This window comes from Nipponia nippon, unplaced genomic scaffold, assembly GCF_047370975.1.
Source record: "Nipponia nippon isolate SJK-2023a ecotype South Korea unplaced genomic scaffold, ASM4737097v1 scaffold_10, whole genome shotgun sequence".
Lineage (NCBI taxonomy): Eukaryota > Metazoa > Chordata > Aves > Pelecaniformes > Threskiornithidae > Nipponia > Nipponia nippon.
Genome location: NW_028262291.1, coordinates 28,510 through 35,191, shown reverse-complemented (window position 1 = coordinate 35,191; position 6,682 = coordinate 28,510). Strand labels below are relative to the sequence as shown.

The following is a 6,682-nucleotide window of genomic DNA, read 5'->3' as shown; positions in this document are numbered from 1 at the left end:
ACATGGCGCAGCGTCTTGTTTAAGCGGCAAGCCCTGCGCGGGAAGCCCGGTGCGTGTGCAGGATGAGCAGAGGGCACCGCAGCAGAGCCCGAGGGGCGCCAGCGTATCGCTCGCTCGCAGATCGCGCGCTTGCCCGTGGTCTGCTCGCATGCACCGCTTCCTGATAATCGTAGGTAGCTGCCCCTCTGACGCAAAGCAGCTTTCAGTGCCTTGAGGATGCCATCGGTGTCGCTTTTATTTTCTTTTTTTTTTCTTTTTTTTTTTTTTACTAAAATCTCTCCAGGGTCTGTTGACTCGCTGGTGTCACTCTCCCACCCCTGATGCCACATGCAGATGAATCCAGCACTCCCGGGGGCTTTTTCTGGGGGCAAAAAAGCCGAGGCAAGGCAAAGGTATTGACCAGGTTCCCTGTGCTGCGTCCCCCGGCTGGGTGCTGGGGTGGGGGGCGCGGAGAGAAAGGGCCAGCAGCCACTGCAAGCTGTCAAGTGCAGAGGACTGAAATGCTCGAGCCGCTTGGGTGCTTTTTGGTGGCGAGGCGATGGCTGTGGCTGCGTGGGCTGTGAGCGGGAGCAGGGGCAGAGAAGGGCGAGGCTTGTGACACCCCCCGCCCCCCGTAAGGCGGCGGCGGCGGCGGCGGCGGCGGCGGCTGCGGGCGGCCCCAGGCGGGCCGGGGGGCGAGTCCTTTCTCCCCGCGGGGCGCGGTCGGAGCGCCGGGCTTGGTGTGGTGCTGCCGCCTGGCGGCCAAAAGCGGGTACTGCAGGGCGGGAGCCGCGCAGGGGCGGTGGCGTCCCCGTGGTCGCCGGTGCCGGTGGCCGGTAACGGGCATGCGACAGCGCGGTGGCCGCGGGGTGCTGCCGCCGCAGCCGTTGCTGCCTCCCGGTAAGGAAGCGCCGCTCTCGCCGCACGGGAGGCGCTTGCCGCTGCTAGCACTGCCGCGTCCGCCTCCGCTGCAGCCCCGCCCCGCGGCGTCCGCCTCCGCTGCAGCCCCGCCCCGCCGAATGCCCCGGTCCTGGTGTGGAGCGGCCCCGCCCCTAGCGCCGGGCCCCGCCCCTGGATGCCCCCGGGCAGGGGAAGGGCACCACCCCTAGCGACAGGCCCCGCCCCTGGAGACCACGCCTGCGCACTGTGTTGGGGTGGAGCTTAGCCGCGGGGGGGCGGAGCCTAGCGGTGGTAAGGCGGAGCTTTGCCGTGCGAGGGCGGAGCTTCACTGGCGCATGCGTGCTGTCTCGGGGGCGGAGCCTTGCCGGGGGGGCGGTGCTTTGCTCTGAAGGGCGGGGCTTTGCCGCGGGTGGGCGGAGCTTGCCGTGTGAGGGCGGAGCTTACCCAGCGCATGCGCGCTGTCTCGGGGCGGAGTTTTGCCGTGGGGGCGGAGCTTTGATGTGAAAGGCGGAGCTTTGCCGCGCATGCGCGCTGCCTCGGGGGCGGAGCTTTGCCGCCGGGGGGGCGGAGCCTTGCCAGGTGAGGGCGGAGCTTTGCCGGGTGAGGGCGGAGCTTGACCAGGGCATGCGCGATGCGTCGGGGGCGGAGCCTTGCCGCGGGGGGGCGGAGCTTTGCCGTGGGAGGGCGGAGGTTTGCTGTGAAGGGCGGAGCTTTGTCTGCGCATGCGCGCTGTCTCAGGGGCGGAGCTTTGCTGCGGGGGGGCGGAGCTTTGCCGTGGGAGGGCGGAGGTTTGCTGTGAAGGGCGGAGCTTTGTCTGCGCATGCGCGCTGTCTCAGGGGCGGAGCTTTGCTGCGGGGGGGCGGAGCTTTGCCATGCGAGGGTGGAGCTTTGCCGAGGGGGCGGAGCTTCACCGGCGCATGCGTGCTGTGTGCAGGGCAGAGCTTGGCTGCAGAGGGCGGGGTTTGCCGCTGGGAGGGCGGAGCTTCGCCAGCGCCTGCGAGGTGCATCGGGGGCGGGTATCGCGCCGTGGGTGGAGCTTCCCCCCGCGGAGGGGCCAGCGGGAGCCCGGCTGCGGCTGCAGGCAGGGAGGAGGTGAGCGGGGAAAGTCCCGAGAAGGGCGGCGGTGCCTGGGGGGAGCGGCCGGGCCGGCGGGAGGCACGGAGCGGGGAGGGTGCGGTGCCGTGTGGGAGCCGGGCGGGTGGGGCTTCCCGGGGCCGGGCGGCGGGGGGCGCCGCGCCGCTCCGGGGCCGGGCGGCGGGGGGCGCCGCGCCGAGCTGAGCCGCGCTGGTTCGATGCTGGGCGGGCGCCGCGCCGGTGCGGGCCGGGCGGCGGGGCAGCGCCGAGCCGCGCGGCGGGGCAGCGCCGAGCCGCGCCGGGGCCGGGCGGCGGGGCAGCGCCGAGCCGCGCCGGGGCCGGGCGGCGGGAGAGCGTCGCGCCGAGCCGAGCCGCGCCGGTCCGGGGCCGGGCGGGCGCCGCGCCGAGCCGCGCCGCTCTGGGGCCGGGCGCCGGGGGCCGCCGCGCCGATCTGAGCCGCACTGATTCGATGCTGGGCAGGCGCCGCGCCGGTCCGGGGCCGGGCGGCGGAGAGGCGCCGCACCGAGCCCCGCCGGGGCCGGGCGGCGGGGGAGCGCCGCGCCGAGCCGCGTCGGTCCGGGGCCGGGCGGGGGGGGGGAGCCGCGTCGGTCCGGGGCCGGGCGGGGGGGGGGGGAGCCGCGCCGGTCCGGGGCCGGGCGGCGGGGGAGCGCCGAGCCGCGCCGGGGCCGGGCGGCGGGGGAGCGCCGCGCCGCTCCGGGGCCGGGCCGCGCCGAGCCGCGCCGCTCCGGGGCGGGGCGCCGGGGGGCCCCCGCGCCGAGCGGCGCCGCTCCGGGGCCGGGCGGGGGGGGGGCGCCGCGCCGAGCCGCGCCGCTCCGGGGCGGGGGGGTGCCGCGCCGAGCCGCGCCGCTCCGGGGCCGGGCGGGCGCCGCGCCGCGCCGGTCCGGGGCCGGGCGGCGGGGGGGCGCCGCGCCGCGTCGGCGCCGGGCGGGGGCGGGCAGCCGGAGGTGTTGGCGGGGGCTGCCCGGAGCCGCGCTGGGGGCTCGGCGGGGCTTCCACGTGCGGCGGCGGCGGGGGGAACGGTGTCCCCGCAGGGTCCCAAAGCACGGAGGGTTGCGTCTCGCGGCATCCGGGGCTTTTGGTCGGTCACGTTGGTTCCCCGGGGCATGCCGGGAGGTGTAGTTTCTAGGGCCGTGGCTGCCGGGCAAACCGCTTCCTTTTTTGCCTCCTCCTTTCCCTTGCCTGCGGGGGAGCGGCGGGCCGGCGGGAGGCACGGAGCGGGGAGGGTTCGGTGCCGTGTGGGAGCCGGGCGGGCGGGGCTTCCCGGAGCCGGGCGAGGGGGGCGCGTCGGGTCGGGGCCGGTGGCGAGGTGAGCCCGGAGTTGGGCGGGCGCCGCGCCGGTGCGGGGCGGGGGGGCCCCGCGCCGAGCCGCGCCGCTCCGCTCCGCTCCGGGGCCGGGCGGCGGGGGGGAGCCGCGCTGGGGTCTCGGCGGGGCTTCCACGTGCGGCGGTGGCGCGGTGAACGGTGTCCCCGCAGGATCCCAAAGCACGGAGGGCTGCGTCCCCTGGCATCCGGGGCTTTTGGTCGGCCACGTTGGTTCCCCGGGGCATGCCGGGAGGTGTAGTTTCTAGGGCCGTGGCTGCCGGACAAACCGCTTCCTTTTTTGCCTCCTCCTTTCCCAGCGTCACCTTCTGCGTCCCGGGAAGAAAATCCCGCGTGGGTGATTCCGCTCGGCGCTCAGGTAATCGCGTGTCTGGGGCTGCGGGAGCGGGGAGAAACCCTTGCCGGGTCAAGGACGCTCCAGGGGCGCCACATCAAAGCCAGAGGAAAGGCAAAGCCGCTGCCCGTGCAGAAAAGCCGATGACAAATTGCAGCTGAGAGAGCGCGCCGCGTTCCTGCAGTGCTCCCTTGGCAGTTTCGGCTGTTTGCCTTCCGGGCAAAAGAACAGACTTTCCTCTAGGAGAAATGAAGAGCTGCCTGTTCCCTTCTTTAGGGTCCGGTGTTTCTCTTCTGGTCGGTCGTGCTACTTTGATGGGCGAGCTGGAAATAGCCTGTTGTTTTGATACGCAGAACTAAATTGTTAGTAACATGCGGTGTCAGTAGAGTTCATTTTGGAGCACCTAGGTGCCAGTGGAAACGTCAGGAATGAAACGCGATGGAAACCGATCTTTAAACTTTAGTTTTCCTTGGTTTTTCTTTGCCATCAGAGCGTCGGTGGCACGGTGGCCTGTGGCTCGGTGCACGTTCTGTTCCGTGGAGCCTTCGGTCTAGGACTTTGAAGTAACAAAGTTTGTCCTTCCAGAAAAGGGCTAGTCGCTCCTAGGATTGAGGTGTGGGCTTGGAGAGTCTCTTAAGCACGTGCCTAGAATTAAAGCCGAATTTCACTTCCTGTTGCTGCTGTTTGTCTTCACTTTCATTCCTTTCGCCACGGCTCCATCGTGAGCGGGAGCTCTGAATCATCCCTTTTTTTCAGTCTCGCACACGTTTTTTTACCCAAGGAGGTGCTACGTTTAGAAGTTAAGGAGTTTTCTCACAAACGCGTCGGTCGATGCAATTGCGTTGTGATTGTTAAAACCCCCAAAATAACACCGGTCTTACAGATCTGGCCTATTTCTTCTGAACACGGATTCGTCGCGTGCAGATCGGGATACAGATCGTCTGCGCTTCCTGCTCTGTGGAGGACACTGTGCTGAGACAGGGGTGAGCTCCCAAAGGAAAAAAAATACAAGGTCATGGGGTTTTTTTGTTTGTATTTGGGGGCGGGGGGGGGGGTGTATTTAAAAGAAAAAAAAAAAAAAAAAGAGTGGAATGTTGACTGGTGGCAGCCTGCAGAGCTTTTTTGCTGCCCGGCCTCTCCTTTTCCTCTCTTGAAGTCCTCTTTCGTGGCTGTAATTGTCGTTTGGAGAAGTTCGGAAGAGCAGTTCAGGGACTTGCCTGGGCCCGTGTGCTAGTAATACCAGGAAGGGAAACGCTTGAACCGGTAGCAAAGAAGTTGGCTCCAAGTAGAGGTTCTGAAGGAAGAACAACGATAACAGGAAGCAAATAGCAAGTTACCAAAAAATGGGCGCGTGTCAAACGCCTCCGAGTTTTATTGCCGAATGTTGTTTGGCAATATGTTCCAAAGGGCTATTTTTTCCTTCGCTCGGCTGTAGCCTTCGCAAGACTTCACAAAACCGGGCAGCTTGGGACTCCTCCCCAGCTTTATGCTACAGGTTTTTTTTCCTCTCTCAGCAGAGTGTCAGCTGCCGCCGTTTCACCGTGGTTGCCCTTTCTTCTGCCGTGAAAGCGCAAGACGGACGGAAAGGCTGCGTAGCGGTCTGCGAGTACAAGGTACGTCCGCGATGCGTGTCCGCGTTTTTCCTAAGGCGCTTGGAGCATGGACTTCAAAGTTAACGTCAAGAATGCGCCAGCTCTCCTTCCTTCTGTAGTTTTTCTAGGAACTATTTTAACGCAGATCCTAAAAGGAAAAGAAGGTCTGCGCTGGAGCGTGTTCTGCCTGTGCAAAGCCGACTTCCCTCCGTTTATTTTGCCTTCCTGAAAGCGCAATCTTCTGTTTCTGTGCGCTTACTAGGAAATGATATCGGGAAAATAGTTGCGTCCTAAAAGAGGAAAGACGCCGTTTGTAAGAGTTCAGGCGTTCAGAAGAAACAGGCTTTGTTTTCGTCATAGAAGCTGTGTGCTTTTTCAGTCAATAAGTTTTGAAAATATCTTAGAGTAGTACTTGAAAAGCTTACTGAGATACTAGCGTCCGTACTAAAAGCGATCCAGGTCCAAGGAGAGACGTGGACAAAAGAGGAGGAATCGGCCTCGAAAATTCGTGTGTGTGATCAAAAACGTTCAAAACTGTAAATACGGGTGTGAGGCATTGCAGTAGAGAAAAATCTCTCGCCTTTATATATATATATATATATATAAAAAAATAATATTCATATGTATATATACAGTATTCATATATATATATATATATATATATATATAAAAAGAAGGATTTCCAAATACAAACCTATATCTGCTGTATTATATAAATGATTCAAAAATAATTTTCTGTCTTTTTCCATTTTTTCCGTCTCCGTTTTAGTTCACCGATGCGGGTTTTTAAATCACTTCCTGATGTCCTGTTTTTTAATTTTCCCAATTATTTCTTGTCTTTCCTTAGTGCCCTTGCTTTTTAAAATTTTGTTTCTGCATCTCTGTTTTAGTGCACTGTCCCTAATGCTGATTGCTTTTTAAGTTTTCTTTCTATGCCTCCTTTTATTCCGTTCACTGTCTTTATTTTGAATGATTTCTTGTCTTTCCTTAGCACTGTCGCTTTTAAAAATTTCTGTCTATGTCTGCATTGTAGTTCAATGTTGCTACTTTGTACTGCTTTCCTCTCTTAATCCTTTGGCTTTTAAAATTTCTACTTGCATCTTGTTTGCTGTCATTAACTTTTAATTATTCTTTCTTGTTTTTCCTTAGTGCCATCACTTTTTAAATCTTCTTTTCCATCTCCATTTTAGTTCACCAATGGGATTTTAAAATTTTTTCCTTATTTCCTTAATCACCATTGCTTTTAAAAGTTTGTCTGTTTTTATACCATTTCCTGTCTTTATTTTGATGTATTTATCTTTAATTATTTTTTTGTCTTTCCTTAGTGCCCTACCTTTTAAAATTTTCTTTCCACAGCTCTCTCTTAGTTTGTTTTCTTTTTCTTTTAGTTTTCTTTCTATGCCTACTTTTATCCTGTTCACTGTCTTTATTTTTTAATGATTTCTTGTCTTTCCTTAGTGCC

The 6,682-nt window shown here is 61.0% G+C and overlaps 1 long non-coding RNA gene across 1 annotated transcript; it reads left to right on the top strand.

The window, feature by feature from the left end:
- Positions 1–4,720: 4,720 nt before the first annotated feature.
- LOC148056980 (uncharacterized) lies at positions 4,721–6,377 on the top strand. The gene is made up of 2 exons (XR_015702041.1): positions 4,721–5,241; positions 5,340–6,377. It is a non-coding gene; the product is annotated as an uncharacterized LOC148056980 (long non-coding RNA).
- Positions 6,378–6,682: the final 305 nt, after the last annotated feature.